Source organism: Acanthisitta chloris, unplaced genomic scaffold (genome assembly GCF_000695815.1).
Source record: "Acanthisitta chloris isolate BGI_N310 unplaced genomic scaffold, ASM69581v1 scaffold44743, whole genome shotgun sequence".
Lineage (NCBI taxonomy): Eukaryota > Metazoa > Chordata > Aves > Passeriformes > Acanthisittidae > Acanthisitta > Acanthisitta chloris.
Genome location: NW_008666270.1, coordinates 1 through 16,698, shown reverse-complemented (window position 1 = coordinate 16,698; position 16,698 = coordinate 1). Strand labels below are relative to the sequence as shown.

The 16,698-nt window shown below is 43.2% G+C and overlaps 1 pseudogene; it reads right to left on the bottom strand.

The window, feature by feature from the left end:
- Positions 1–807: 807 nt before the first annotated feature.
- Positions 808–16,008, bottom strand: LOC103799680 (annotated as a pseudogene).
- Positions 16,009–16,698: the final 690 nt, after the last annotated feature.

Below are 16,698 nucleotides of genomic sequence, written 5' to 3'. Positions count from 1 at the left end.
GCAATGAGGGCAGCAAAGGGCTAGAGCACATGGGGAAGGGTTGATGGAATTGGGCTTGGTTAGCCTGGAGAAGAGGCTCAGGGGTGACCTCATGGCACTCTCCAATTCCCTGACAGGGCTGGAGAGAGGTGGGGGATGTGTGTCCTGCCATGGCTGCAGGGAGAGGACTAGAGGAAATGGCCTTGAGCTGAGACAGGGTAGAGTCAGATTGGATGTGAGGAGAAATGTTTTCCCTGTGAGAGTGTTCAGGCACTGGAATTTCCCAGGGAGGTGGTAGAGTCACCATCCCTGGAGGTGTTTAAGAGGTGTCTGGATCTGGTGCTGGAGGATACAGTTTAGGGCTTAGGGGTTCCAACAGTGACAGACAATGATTGGAATGATTTAATGATTGGAATCAATGATCTTAGAGGTCTCCTCCAACCTTTTTGATTCGATGATTCAATATAGTAGCATTTACATTAAAATATAAACAAAAGTCACTGCACTAAAAGACTGTATGAACAAACAGATGTCTGCCCCAAGAGATGGAGAGTAGTTAAAAACAAGGAGATGGGAATAACAGAGTACAAGGAACAACTGACAGACCTCAGAAAGCCCTGTAAGTGGAAGAAGCCGAGACTGACCTGTGCACTTAGACAGAAAGGAATAGACACTTCTGCCTCGCAGCAAACAGGAATTGACATTTCAGTGTCAAAAAAGCAAATGTGTCAGCACTATGGGAGCAGATGCAGCTACTTGCTACATCGTCTCCCACCCAAATGTACACAGATTTTCCCTCAAAACTTGTGAATGCCTATGCACCAGTACCATTGCAACAGCACATGACACAAGCTCAGCAGTGAGTGGTATACAAAGATCTGTCCTTACTTTTCATTGATATTCACTCCAACTTTGTCCAAACCAATTTTTCTTGTGCATGGATCCCTTCCAATTGCTAGCAACACCTGCAAAACAGCAATGCATGTTACAGATCTTCAACACCCCAATAGTGCATTTGCATTTGGCTGTTATTTTCATTATACACTGAGGTTTAATATCCTGGCCCCATTAAGGTGAATACATTTGCTTACCCATTGTACATTCACAAAGTTCCAGACAGGCCACACCACCCCCATGACTCAACAGTACCAGCCTTTAATGATGAGATTAAAACCAGCCAAATAACTTTCCCCAGAAAAATACCCCAAGAGCATTCTAAACAAATTCTAAACATATCAGTTAGAAACAGATTCTTTATTTTCTCACAGTTTTTATAGCAGTGTTATGTCATATCCCTACCAGATTCTTACCTACCCTGGCATCAACTCTTGCTACCTTAACAAGCAAATCAAGTTCCATCTTATGCTCTCACAAGGAAGAGTGCTACGTGTTTTTGAGGTTTTGGACAACTGCCCAGGTTAAGTACATAATACTTCTCACGTGACAACTAGGAGCTGTGCTGAGGGAATCAGAGATATCCTCCAAGTCTTATAGATGACCAAGCATGCCAGATCTTCAGAGGTGAAGGTCTTAAAATGCATCACACACAGCTCAGAGCTTCCAAGAGTGACAGCATTTCATTGAAAGCTGTAGCAGCAATAAAATCAGAAGTTTCCTTGATGAAGAGATGGTATTGGTTTGCTTGCTAAAAAGCTCTCACTATTATGGACTTGGAAAAAAGTAGTATTACAGCCCTGTGCAACAGCATTGCTGTTACTGTTAAACTTCAGATGCACTGAGGCATGGCCTTGTGATGGGATGACTGACGCTCTGCGCAGGTAAATACAGCCACTGGCACACAGCATTTGCAGTCTGAAGTCCCAGGCTGGCAAATGCCTCTCTTTATGCCTTCTCTGTTGCTCCAAATACCCTATTCAAAACATGTTTGTTCTCCCTTGCTGTATCAAGGCCTATGAATATAAGTGGGGGGAGGTGTGATGGCAATAATCAATCAGAAATACAATGTACACTTCAGTTTTACTGGTTTAAGCAAGTAATGAAGTTTCCTGACTGACTTGCTACAGGGTATTAGTTGTTTCTGTGAAGATGCAACAATGACAGGTCTTGAGATGACATGTCACATGTTTGTTTAACTCTTGCACAGACCATTGTTTTGTGCTAACTACAAAACACACTTTAGTTACGATTATTACTATCACTATTATAAATCATTACTTATGATTTATTAGAAGTATCCCACTGGGAAAAAATCCTGCAACTGATTCCACATGACTAAGCTCATCTACATTCCTCAGCTGAGAAACAGGTTTCCAAAACCATGCAAATGATTTGGCAAGGCACAATGGCCATGGATTAAGGGACTTTTTTCACATTAATTCATTGATTATGTGCAATTAGCACATTGGAATAATTAAAATAATTATTCAAAAGTTACAGGGTGGATAAATCTCTTCCCTCCCCAGATCACAACATTAAATGGAAGGCTATTTCATGCTCTTGATGTATCTAGACAGAACTCACAGTATTGTATTCCTCTTCCATTATTTGGTTCCCTGTTGTGGACTTGGCTGTAACTTTCAGTCTTCCAGGAGTTCCTTGCTCAAGCTGCTCAACCTACAACATTTGAGGGTAAGGTGAAAAAAAAGGTTTAGTTTCAAATGCAAATATCCAGATGTGTATTTGTCTTACCACATATCATAGAATCATAGAATTTAGGGGTTGGAATGGACCTTACAGATCAGCTAGTCCCAATCCCCTCCCCTGGGCAGGGACACCTCCCACCAGAGCAGGTTGCTCAAGGCTTCATCCAACCTGGCCTTGAACACTGCCAGGGTAGGGGCAGCCACCACATCCCTGGGCAACCTGCGCCAGTGTCTCACCACACTCACATCCAATCTAGACTTTGCCTCCTTCAGTTTGAACCCATTACCCCTTGTCCTATCACTGCAGTTCCTAACACAGAGTCCCTCTCCGGCTCCTTGTAGGCCCTTCAGATCTTGAAAAGTTGCTCTGAGGTCTCCACGCAGTCTTCTCTTCTCCAGGCTGAACAGCCCCAACTCCCTCAGCCTGTCCTCATAGGGGAGATGCTCCAGTCCTCTTAGCAACTTCATGGCCTCCTCTGGACTTGCTCCAACAGTTCCATGTCCTTATGTTGAGGACACCAGAACTGCACGCATGTACCACTGAGAGTGTTTTAACTGTGACCCTAAATTTAGCATTTGTTCTACAGATTCTTTAGATTCGTGATTATTACTTGCATATTTAAACATTTTGGATTCTGTCCATGCATTTATTCTCAGGACCAGCACAACAAAACCTCATTTCTCTTTATAAAAGTTGGCTGATAGCTAAGTTCTTGTCCAAGCCCACCATGGGAGCTGCCATCACAGAGGAGGTGAGGGAGAAGGAAACTCTTACAAGACCTGGAAACAACATTATACGTCTTTTCCAACTGCTGCCAGTAGACCATCATGCCTTCCAGCCATGGGCAGCCACTGTCATAGCCAGCCCTAGGTCTTGCTTCAATGACATCAACCCAACAAGTAAAGCTGCCATGGTCTTGCAGGAGAGGGCAGCAGCTGGCTCTAAATGGTTGAAAAAAACACCCTCAGATTGAGAAAAAAAGCCTCATCAGAGTTTCCCAGAGTCAGCTGAAATAAATACTCCCAGTTTTAGCTACAGATCCAGCTGCACACTCTGTGTCAAGTCATGCAGCAGCTTGCTGTCTATTCTAGCAAAGTAAAATAAAAAAGAGGGGAAAAAAAAACTTTTGGCAATTCTGCTCTTTCTTCAAAGTAATAAAAAATGACAGTTTATTTAGAACAAAATGAACCCCAAAATACACTTCCTTCTACCTTCCAATATACCAGAAAACAATGCGGCAGAATACCACAGATTTTTTTTCCCATATACTCCTTTTTCCTCTCAGCTGAACAAGTGAATACAATTTGAAGCTATGTAGGAGGGTAATTCTTTGTCCTCATTAACATCCACTGGACTGCAAGGGAAGTACTGGATATCCTAAGCTGCAGTCCTTCCCTAACCCTCCAAAGAAAGGGCAAGGTACCTGTTGCCAACACATGGCTGTACATACAAGAGACAGGCAAGTGTGCAACACAACATGATTCTGGGGATTCTACAGATGAAAAGGTACTTTGAAACAACTGCCCTAGTTCCTACTCCAATTTCAGTACTGAGAGACAGAAAAAGCAAAGTTTCTGATGAAGTTTTTACCCCTGTCCTTTAGTTTTCTAATTTAAAAATGCCTACTATGCCATCCTACCAACTTTAAAGGAACACCGCTAAATTGCTCCTGTTCAAAGGCAGCATTACTTATCATAATTCATCTCCTGCCTTCAGACATCCCAACAAAGGGTTTTAATAAGCACAACATCCAGAACTTCAAAAACAGCATTTGAAAGAGATGAGAAAACCTGCTAAAAACATATCCAGCAAAATAAGTTGAAGGATATTCTCAACCAGAAACAAGGCCAAATATTTTATTCCCATTGAAAACGAAGACATGTAGTGAAGGGACAGGGTGAAATACACTTTGTGACTAGGGGGATGGACTGCTCTTCACAGAGTGCATCTGGAGAAGCCTGCTTGCCATTTAGGTGCTTGTCAAAACAGCTTCCTTCTTTCTCATCCTCCATTAGAGCTTGCCAAAAGCTATGTTTGAAACAAGAGCTAGATAATCACCCCTGACTGTCTGTACAGACTGGGGAATGAGAGGCTGGAAAGCAGTGCTGTGAAAAGGCCCTGGGGGTCCCAGTCCATGGCAAGTTGAATAGGAGTCCCAGTGTGCCCTGGCAGACAGGAGGGACATCGTGTCCTGGGGAGCATCAGGTGAGGCACTGCCAGTCCAGGGGGGTGATTGTCCCACTCTGCTCTGTGCTGGGACAGCCTCACCTTAAATGCTGTGTGCAGTTTTGGGTGCCACAATAGAAGAAAGATACTAAGTTATTGGAGAGTGTCCAAAGGAAGGACATGAAGATGGTAAAGGGTCTTGAGGGGAAGCCACATGAGGAATGGCTGAGGACACTTGGTCTGTTCAGCCTGGAGAAGAGGAGACTGAGGACAGAGCTCATGGCTAGATGCAACTCCCTCATGAGGGGCAGTGCAGGGGCAGCACTGACCTCTTCTCTCTGGCAACCAGTGACAGGACCCAAGGGAATGGCATGAAGTTATGTCAGGGGAGGTTGAGGCTGGATATTAGAAAAAGTTTCTTCCCCCAGAGGTGTTTGGGCACTGAACAGCTCCCCAGGGCAGTGGTCACAGCCCCAAGCCTGACAGAGCTCAAGGAGTGTTTGGACAATGCTCTCAGGCACATGGTGATTCTCAGGGATGTTCTGTGTAGGGCCAGGGGTTGGACTAGATGATCCTCAAGGGTCCCTTCCAACTCTGATCATTCTGCGATCCCTGCTTTTCATGCAACATGGGATTTACACAAGGGAAATGTGCAGAAAAAGTTCCTTGAATATCCATTTTGACTTCTCACAGCAAGACTCCCACTCTGTGAGAGGCTCAGCCCTACACCATGGTAACTGGCAAGAGCATTTGTAAAGCTACTCTTGATATGGCTAAGGGTGAAAATGAACAGTCTTCACTGAATTTGATGGTTTCACCCCCAAAGTGTTAGACTCGGAAACATACTACTTTAATGTTAAATCAAAAATTGCTTAATGAATTATTTCCTATTTCAGAATAATTGAGAACGAACTGTTGTGACTAAGTCATTAAGAAAAATATTGTTAGCACCTTCTGAAGTCTTTGATAAGGCAATTTTACATTAGAAACGCTCCAGAACTTATCTAATCTGATCCAAATTCAGGCTGAATTTGCCTACACATGTACATATCTGGGGAGGAATAACCCCAAGCACCAGTACAGGTTGGGCACTGACCTGCTGGAGAGCAGCTCTGCCAAGAAGGACCTGGGGGTCCTGCTGGACAACAGGGTGTCCCTGAGCCAACAATGTGCCCTTGTGGCTAAGAAGGCCAATGGAATCCTAGGATGCATTAAGAAGAACACTGCCAGCAGGTCAGGCTGCATCTATGCTTGGCCCTGATGAAGCCACACCTGGAGTGTTGTGTCCAGTTCTAGGCTACTCAGTGCCAGAGAGACATGGAGCTCCTGGAGCAGGTCCAGGGGAGGGCAAGGAAGATGATGAAGGGACTGGAACACCTAACTGATGAGGAAAGGCTGAGGGAGTTGGGGCTGTTCAGTCTCAAGAAGCGACAACTGAGAGGGACCTCATTAACGGTTCCAAGTACATGAATGGGAAGTGCCAAGAGAATGATCAGACTCTGCTCAGTGGTGGAAACCAATAAAACAAGAGGCAATGGGCAAAAACTGATGCCCAGGAAGTTCCACCTGGATATGGAGAAGAACTTCCTTCCTGTGCAGTCACTGAGCACTGAACAGGTTGCCCAGAGAGGTCATGGATTCTCCCTCACTGGAGGTACTCCAGAACCATCTGGACACAATCCTGAGCCATGTGCTCTAGGGTGGCCAATGACCTCTGTGGTCCCTTCCAACCTAACTGGTTCTGTGATATCTCGCTGCATGAGTACTCCTACTGAGTTCAACGAAAACTGAGCAAGTGTTTCAGGACTTTGCCAGGTAAAGGACTCCCACAAACACTTCTAAAGCCCATTCACTTTTTTGGATAGTCCACTAATCCTGGGCATATAAACAGTATTTGCCGGGTGAGAATTTGAGCACTGGCAATGAAAAATATGACTATTTGTGATGCACTGGATCCTGATCTTAGAGGAAATCTTGCACCTGCTCCATCATGAGCCTGCAAGAAGTTTCACAGATTTCAGGGCAAATGCTGAATTAAGTTCATTCAACATTTGCAGGACCAGGATGAGCAGGTGGAAGAACACATACTAACCCATGTAATTCTGACAAACCAATGAATTCTGGAACCTCACAAAATTTTAATGCTCAGATCAAATTGTACTTTGTGATTTAATTAAGATTCATGGACTTAGTTTAAAACAAAAATTAACTCATACTATATCATAGCAGATCCTGTACTGCAAGTTCAGCTTTAGTCCACATTAAAATAACTTACATTAAAACAATTTATATCTCAAAACATTGTGATAAGTATATCCCAGTCAGTTGTAGCCACATACCACTTTGAGCCTACCTTGATTGGCACAAAGTGCCTAATAAAGTTGACTCCATGTTCTTTCATATAGTCACCAATTTTGTTCGCCATATCCTGGTCAAATCCTCTCAGGAGAATGGATCTCACCATGACAGTGACATCTAATCCAAGGCCTGCAAGAAATCCTGCACATTCCAAGGCAACATAGGAAGCTCCAACTACCAGGGTTTTCCCTGGACAGTAAGGCAGGGAGAAAAGATCATCACTGGGGGGAAAAAAAAAGGGAGAAGAAAGAAAAGAAGGTTAGAGGCAGCCAGAGCAATATATTGTGGTTTACAGGGGCAGTGGGCACAAATTGAAAGAGGAGAAATTTAGGCTAGATATTAGGAGGACGTTTTCCTGTGAGGGTGGTGAGACACTGGCACAGGTTGCCCAGGGAGGCTGTGGGTGCCCCAACCCTGGCAGTGTTCACAGCCAGGTTGGATGAAGCCTTGAGTAGCCTGCTCTAGTGGGAGGTGCCCCTGCCCAGGGCAGGGGGTTGGGGCTGGAGGATCAATAAGGTCCATTCCAACCCCTAAAATTCTCTGATTTCTTCTGTAAGAATAGGACTTTATTCCTCTTTCTGCTCACTAAAAAAATCTGAAAAAATTTTTGGACGTTCATCTGGAATACAAGATCAACACACAACAGATTAAAAAGTTGTAATTAGGAGTACACACACAAAAAAATCCCAGTATGAAAACTTCTAATCACCACAAAAATGCTGAGGGTTTGTTTGGGTTTTTTAACAGAACTTTAGGACAAATCGTTAAAAAAGGTAGGTTTGTTTTTCTCCACTCTGAATCTTGATTCAAATATTGTGCTGAAGATTTTAGCTCCTGAGGACTAAAAGAGGAAGGGGTTCAGCTTCAAGATAAAAATACCATCTTCACTGCTTTGAAGACTTCTCCTTTTGCTAAAGCATTATACACAGTGCCAAATGTACCCACAACAAAACACATTAGTGTACACCACAGTAAGAGGCGGAGATAGGGAAGGATGAAATTATGGAGAACATTTCTTTGCTTGCTTTCCTTTTCTTTCAAATGCTTCATGTCAGTCCTACCACACTGTGGACCTAGACAATAAACCAGGACTTCTAAGGAAGCCAGGACTCATGGAGGTACCACACTCACTCAGCAGAGACTTGGGCAGAGCTTGTCAAAGCAATCCTCCAACTATTTAAACCTACAATGTGTCTTTTTGTCAGTCCACAACTACCAAGGCTAAACAAAGATCCCTCTGCAAATGTGGTGCTGGAATAAAATATGACTGTGTAATTAAAGGTTGTATCATGGTTGCTATCCCCCAAGGAACCCAGTGGAGATTACACACAGTCTCAATCTGATAGTCTTTAACTCTCCACCTTAATGTTGCCTTAAAGCACCACTCTGCAGGTTATATTATCTGTTATCTCTAACTTCATCACTACCTATTAGAAGGGAAACATACCACATGGTGGTTTGGTTTCACTGGGATCATACCAGTTCTTTATTTCATTGCTATAGGTTTGCCAGCCTGTAATTCCAATCTCTGGTTCTCCATTAAGTAATTTCAAAGTTACTTTGATGTGAAAACACATTTCATGTACATTTCCCATTGGTTTTGGTCAAAATGGTGCTAGAATAGCTTGGCCTGATCAATTAACCAGATGTTTAGAACCAGTTTTCCCAGAAGTTGAATTAACTTTACTGAGTAGCTGAATATAAATTTGGACTGAGTTTCAAGACTGCTCCAGTGCATGAAGACAGATACGCTTCTACTAGTTTCATAACATCAGCTGCTATGCTACTCCCACATTCCTTGATACCTGACATGGAAGTTTCTTCCAAGCAGACTGTGCTCTTGGCTATCAAAAACACTTCAGTTCTGTGAACTGGAAGACTATAAGGAATGGAAAGGAAGTGAGCGTGCTGGGAACTGGGGCAGAGCTGATTAATTTCTCAGTTGTTGCTGTTATGAGTCAGGAACAGAATCATCCTAGCCAGTCACTCACACTCCTGTGGTGTCTACTAGACACCTTAAAATCTATAGATAATCTCCTATCCTTACTTTCCCCAGCAAAGCTTACATAGGGAAGAAAATCAGCAACCAAGCAGCTCTGCTTATGCTTCACCACTTTCTCTTACAGGGGAAGCATTACACACAATAAATGACTTCATATTCCTCCCCGTTTTTACCTGCTAATGCAGAATTCCTTGTCTCCAGGTATACCTAGGTAGCGAGGTCGTTCCCCAGTGGCAATGAGAAATCTCTCAGCTGTGTACAGCTTCTCAACTCCTCTTTTGTTTGTTGCCTGCAGGCGAAGCATTAGTCCAAAGTAAGTACAGAGTCATAGAATCGTCAGGGTTGGAGGAGAACTCTAAGACCATTGAGTCCAACCATTAAACTGTCACTGCTGGAACCCCTAAACCATATCCTCCATCACCAGATCCAGATGCCTCTTCAACACTTTCAGGGACGGTGACCCCACCACCTCCTTGGGCAATATTCCAGTGCCTGAACACCCTCACAGGGAAACATTTCTCCTAACATCTAATCTGACTCTGCCCTGGCTCAACTCAAGGCCATTCCCTCTAGTCCTCTCTCCCTGCAGCCTCTCTCCCTGGGAAAGACATCCCACATCTCTCTCCAAGCCCTGTCAGGGAGTTGGAGAGAGTCATGAGGTCATCGCTGAACCTCTTCTCCAGGCTAACCAAACCCAACTCCCTCAGCCCTTCCCCATGTGCTCTAGCCCTTTGCTGTCCTCGTTGCCTTTGTCTGGACTCGCTCCAGAACCTCAATGTCCATTTGACAGTGAGTGCCCAAAGCTGAGCACAGCACTGAGCTGTGACCTCCACAGTGCCGAGTCCAGGGGGATGAGCACTGCCCTAGTCCTGCTGCCACACTCTCCTTGATCCAGGTATCTTGATGCAGTATTTCACTTTCCTATCAAGGGAAAAACCATTCTATTTGCAAAGCATCTCTATTCAGAAAGCACCATAGGAAGACACAGCAAACTTGGCTAGGGACTACCTTAATTGTGTGTGGCCCAACAAATTCTCCATACGCATTCTCATATGTGACTTTGTTGTCTCTCAGTGCGACCCGATAGCCCCAGTTCAGGGAGCCGATGTAATTCTGGACAGATTCCGTCATGGTCATCCAGTTGTGTTTGACTGTCAGAAACAAAAGAGAAAGGTTCATATTTCAGCTTGAGTTTTTCTTTTTCCATAGTGAAACTTGAATTCCCAAATAGATTTTTTTTCAGTCACCTTCATCTTATTCCTTTTTAATTGCAGGGTAACTCTACTGAAATTCACAACGTGACATCAACATAGACGACAGGAGAGGTCACAGTGGAACAGAGATGACTTAAAACATGGAAAATTTAGACTTGCTGAATTATATTGAGGGATGCTGTGAGCAAGTGATTGCTCAATAAATGAAGACTGTGCATCTCTGAGAGGTGCCTCTCATGTTCCCCACCACAGGATTCCACCCTAAATAAACCCCAATCCTATGTGCTTCAGAGCATAAAATTCATCTTCATACATAGTAAAGTCAGAGAGTGAGAGAAAGGAAATCCTTGCTTGCAATTACAAAAGGTTTCTAACAGGGAACATTCCATTCCCTTCGATGCTGTGGTACTTTCGGAAATAGAGTAGTACCTTATTGCCTCTACTCACACAACAACCTTATCAATCACTAACATGATCAGAAGCTATAAATAAACAGATCAAATACTGCAGGGCAATAAATCTCACGGATTTAAACTTGAGAAGTGCTGAAGTTTATGTGTAACTTCAGTTGCCTCACACTTTTAAAGCCAGCACATGCTCCAGTGCAACAAGCACTTGACTGTAAGAACCACCTCATTGTTCTCAGCACAAGTGACAAATCTGTGTCCTCATTTAAAAGTGTTCTCCTTTACCTTCATCTGCAAACTGCCACCCAAACTTGTGTGAGTCTTGCAAGGCTTGTCCCAGTAAAGCTGCCTGGTGCATCAACTTCTTAGGTATGCAGCCCACATTTACACATGTTCCTCCAAGACCTGAAAGGAACAGAATGTGTTTTTCACATCAGTGTGGCTGATCTCAAAGATGAGAATCAGAGTCTCTGGTAAAGCTCCTTTAGAACAGGTTTGCAATGATGAGAAATTTACCCCATGAGGTTCCCTGAGGTGTAGGCGTGACAAAGTCCAGTACCATCACTTTCTTTTCGTATTTGGCAGCCTCCTGAAAAGCAAATTAAAAAGGAGACATAGCTACATATTAGAGGTAAAATTTGGCGTAGACGATGACATCATACATTGCTGAAAAATCTTTGTGACTTTTAATTAAGTAACCATGAATGATTTGCAAGGGAACAGACAGACAGTCATTAATTTGAATTCATCTGTGCATTCAGCAGGGGGGAAAAAAAAGGAGGAAAGGAGAAAAAAGAAAAGGCATTCATCCTGCTACCCAATGGCATGGCACCAGTTGACACACAGAAGACTCTGTGAGTCAAACATTCTCTTCCCTCCTCCATCCTGTTGGTTTGTTCAGACTACACCCCAACATGCCTATTTACTTTTAACATACTTAGCAAATTCCTAATCCATAGAATCATAGACTCAACGGGTTGGAAAAGAATCCTAAGATCATCAAGTCCAACCCTACCTAAGCATTGAAACAGGCTCCCCAGGGAAGTGGGAAAGTCATCATCCCTGGAAGTGTTCAAAAAATGAGTTTACATGGTGCTGTGGTTTGTGGGCATGATGGTACTCAGTCAAAGTTGGGACTTGATCATCTTGAAGGCCTTTTCCAGCCCTAACAATCCTATGATTCTATAATTCCCCTGAGAATTTTCATTAGCAAATCTACAATCAGTGTCTGGAAATGATACTGAGAACTGGAATTTCTATACTGATTCTGTTGCTCCTTTTGTGCTTTTTAAGAAGGCGGCAAAAATCGGGGGGAAAAATACTTAAGTAGGCACTGCATAGCTGAGAAACAGCCATGACAGATCCCCCTGTGAGATGCAGCAAAATAACTTTGCTACTTGAAGTAACCACAACTGTGCTGTATCACATGATGAGTTCTCAGAAGTTTAAGCAATAACTATAGGTACAGGATATTACTCCTAGGCCTTGGGTTTGGTTTGGGAGGAGCTGGACAACCTTCCACATTACATTACCAGTAATACTTGTTTCTCCAAACAGTTGACAATGAGAATTTCCATTTTATATGTATGTTGTTGCATGTAAAATGCAAATCAGAGTTCAAACAATGCAGTCTGCTGACACCTTTGGAAAATATAGATGTTCTGGATTTTCACTTCCAATAAAGGTCTAGGTTGGCCAAGAAGCTAATTTCTACCCATCAGCAGCACCTTTGAGAGAGGTTAGGGACTGAGACGTGTCATTAAACATCCTTTTTAATGACAACTCTTAAACACAGCTCAAAACAGCTTTACTAGTGCTAGCTAACTAGAATTCATGGGCTCCCAAGCTTACACTCAGCTGTATGTTCATATAATAGAGCACAGCAATGTGTTGCCACCTCGGCAGAGATCCCAAACAGATCTCACCTCTCCTGCAGATTGATGTGCCCACAGCCACAAAACCTGCCCCACAGGCTTTCAAACCTTGCTGGGCTCAGTGCTGTGCTGCATGAACAGGGCAAAGCTGCTTGCAGCTGGAGCTGTTCTGTGTGAACTGATGGTACGGCCTGGCACTTTGGCCCGAAGCAGTGGTTGGGTTGCATGAAGTCAATGTGGCAGAGTTTGCACTTGCTGTGGAGACATACCCTCAAAGTAACAAGCTCTGAGCACTGTACAGACAGGAAGATGTGCACACAAAGCTCTGTGTGTCACAGTGAAGAGCACGTTTAACCAATCTACTCAAACTGCTGCAGACGTGAGTGCAGATATCTGGGACTTGGTGTGAGAGCTGTGTAGGTGGTTTTTGGTTTTCTGTTTTGCTTCAGGTTTTTAAAAGCACTGTTTGTTCATTCATTAAAAAAAATTGAACAATCTACGAGTAAGTCAGAAGTTTACGTATGTAAAACTGTTTCATTCAACTTTATGAAACTGACTTGAAATACACACAGTACTGCTGATTGTGATGTTGACTTTATTGATCTCCTATCTTCCGTTCTACCCTACAATCACTTGAGAACACTAAGAATCAATATACTTTATACACCAATTTGAAGGAATAAGGCAATTTTGCTCCCTAGCTGCACACCTCTTCTTTCCCAGGGCAGAAAAGTGATGCAATAAACATCTCTGCGCTAGCTTCATCACACAGTCCATGTACACAACAAAGTAGTCAGTCGCCTGATGGAGATGTTATGCCCCTACAGCCTTTTGAAGAAAGGTTGAGGGAGTTGGGACTGTTCAGTCTCAAGAAGAGACACTTGAGAGGGACCTCAGTAATGGATTCAAGTACATGAATGGGAAGTGCCAAGAGGGTGGATCAGACTCTTATCAGTGGGGGAAACAAATAAAACAAGAGGGAACAGCAAAAACTGATGCCCAGGATGTTCCAACTGAATATGAGGAAGAACTTCTTTCCTGTGCAGTCACTGAGCACTGAACAGGTTGCCCAGAGAGGTCATGGATTCTCCCTCACTGGAGGTATTCAAGAACCATCTGGACACAATCCTGAGCCATGTGCTCTGGGCTGGCCCTGCTGGAGTAGGGAGGTGGGACCAAGTGAACCATTGTGGTCCCTTCCAGCCTCAGTGATTCTGTGCTACAGTGTTAAAGATATGCAAATCCAAGATCCACCTACTTACAAGAAGAGCATAAACCTGTATTGACCCTCTCATACCTTGGCAGCTGCCAAACCACCTGAGCCTCCACCAATGACAATGAGATCATAATCGTAGGACTCTCGTGCTGGCCTAGGCCCGTTCATTTCTATCGGTTTCTGAGGCTTCTCTTCCTGATGTGCCTGAACAGAGGAAACAAAAAGTGTTATAGAATGTTGAAACACTACCCACAGTCTTCAAAAATTAGTGTTTTCAGCAGCAAATATTGTGATAAGGGAACATAATTGTATCTGAATTAACCGTGCTCTGTTTTAATTAGCTTTTTTCAATTTTATCTTCTTAATCCATCCGTGAATAGCTTGGTACCTGTTGGATACTGAGCTATGAATTTTCTTGGTCATTGGAGCTCTGGGATTCTTTGCAGAGCTTAGTTTTCCCCAAAAACACAACTCCAGTGCCTCTCTATACTGTGCTCCAGGATGAGATACATAAACTGCTGACACAGCCATTCCATTAATTTATTTTATCCTTTTCATCTGCCCAGGATGTTTCTAATTAGTGTTTTTCGCCTCCTCCTGCATATATTAGTAGGAAAATACAACCATCATATACAGCACTGTAATAATCCACAACGATTACCAGCCTTTGTACTTAGTTTGTGAGGCTTCAGTTTATCAGGGCTTCAGACCTTCAAGCCTTTGGAGCTGCTGGCAAAATTCTCAATGCCTCCCAAAGGGCAGGACAAGACCTGGGGTCAGTACCTTAACTGATGTCAATCTGTGACTATCAGCTTAAGTCATGACAAAACTTTTAAGGCTGAAAAGGTGAAAGAAGAAACCCACACTTCATCACTTTACAGATCTGCTCACTTTTACTCAAGTGTTTGTCTGCCGACCTAGGCAGGCCTTGATTCAATACTACTGGAATAGTTGTGGCAAATCAAAGGAAACTAAAAAGCCCAAAGAAGTTTCCCTTCTCTTTTCATCCTAATTCTGTTTTGCATTGAGCAGCCCTTTGTACTCAACCCACTCCACTGTTGCCTTCCTCTGTGCTTACATTAGTCTCTCTCTGTTGCCCTCCTCTATGATTAGTCTCTTTCTGTTGCATTCCTCTGAGGTTAGATTATTCCCTCTCTGTAAGCATAACTATGCCTACCCTATACACAGCTGACAAAAAGCCCCTATCCCTCCCTGGAATTACTCAGCAATGTCAGCAGAAGTTCAGGCTGTGCATCTGCCTGTAGAAAGTTAAGACTCTAATAGTATTGCATTACCCTGAGTAGCAGGTTAATAGCAGGAACAAAACCCAGAAAACACTTGTGACTGTTGTGAAGACATCCAAAAATACCTCATTCTCTCTCCTCTTCTCCTCCTGCTTCCCCACCCAGACACACTCTCTACCACTGGATCTACCCTGCAACCACTTCCCTCTTCCTTTACCACAATCAGAGTAACAGTGAAAAAGACAGCGTGTTGTCTCATGATGTGCATTTTGACTGCATTTGTCAAGGGATGGAAAAGTAGAGAATGGATGTCATTCTCTCCCAAAACACACCTTCTTGTTTGCTCAGTGTCAACAGGATGGTGTGAAGCTAAAGACTAAGTGCTGTACAGTCCTCAGACACAGTTACCAAGACCAGTATCTTTATGATGCCTATAAAGAAACCACAATAACTAGTCACAAGATTTGCTTAGATCACCTTATATGATGTTACTTTTTTTTCTTGTAAGAAAAACACTTTATATCTTCACATGGATTGAGAGACTTCAGCTTTTATTCCCTACTGTTTCAGTTTTCATTTCTTCTGCACAATCATTCTTTATGAAAACATATTGAAGGTTTACATCAGACAAAGTAGATTACCACCTCCTAAAGCCTCACTCCAAAGCAGCCCAGAGCCTTGACAACCTCCACATCCCATTCACTGGGGGAACTTCTTCATGACCACGATCCCATCCTGAGAATGGATCTCCTCCATTCTTCTTCCATGCACTATAATTTTTACTGAGAAAAAAACTCCTACATTCTGATTATTTTTCAACATCAAAACTAACTGGTGGACTTCAAAATACATCTCCCCCTACCTTTAAAGTCTTCTCATGATCTCCTTTTTGCTTCTCCGGATCAAACCCAACTGGCTGTGCAGTTGCTGCCGCTACTTTGCGCTGCCCTTCCCGTGGCTTCTGGGCTCCCTCTGTGAGACAGACAATCAAATAAGGTAGTGTCTGGGGAGAAGTCCTTTATGAAGGTTGCACTCCTCGAGTGAAACTCTCTGGGGGAGTGGCCTGGCAGCTTCATCACTTCCTCACCAGCAGCATGCCTGTCCCAGGGGAGCGTTCCCTCAGGCAACCGATGAGTCATTTGCAATGTTAGGATGACTTGCTATATTTTTTCTCCTCAATAAAATCCCATCTGAGAATTGGCCAAGATTTCAAAACTTCTTTCCGGTCTAACAATATGCATGGAACAAAGCAAGGAAATCATATTTGCTGTGGCCAAGTCTAAAGTCTCTGTCTTTAAGGAAAATGATAAATTTTAGCTTTCTTGCCCAGAAAGTGACATTCTTATTCTGATGTGCTGTCATTCATTTTTCTTTAAGTCTAAGAGTTTTTAAACTGAGTTAAAAGGTGGTTTTTTTCTCCTGCATTTAGTTGCCGGGAAACTTCTTTCACTTCAGTGTATTGATATAATTGGTTTTTTCCATGCAATGCCACCCCCAATAATTTTTGCCTTATGAGATTGCTCATACTAAGAAATTCTCTAAATAAATGTACTCCAATGTCTGAGAAAGATCTGTTTGCCCACTGGTCATAACTGATTAAATATACCTATTGAAACCAGCAGTGAGAAGAAAGA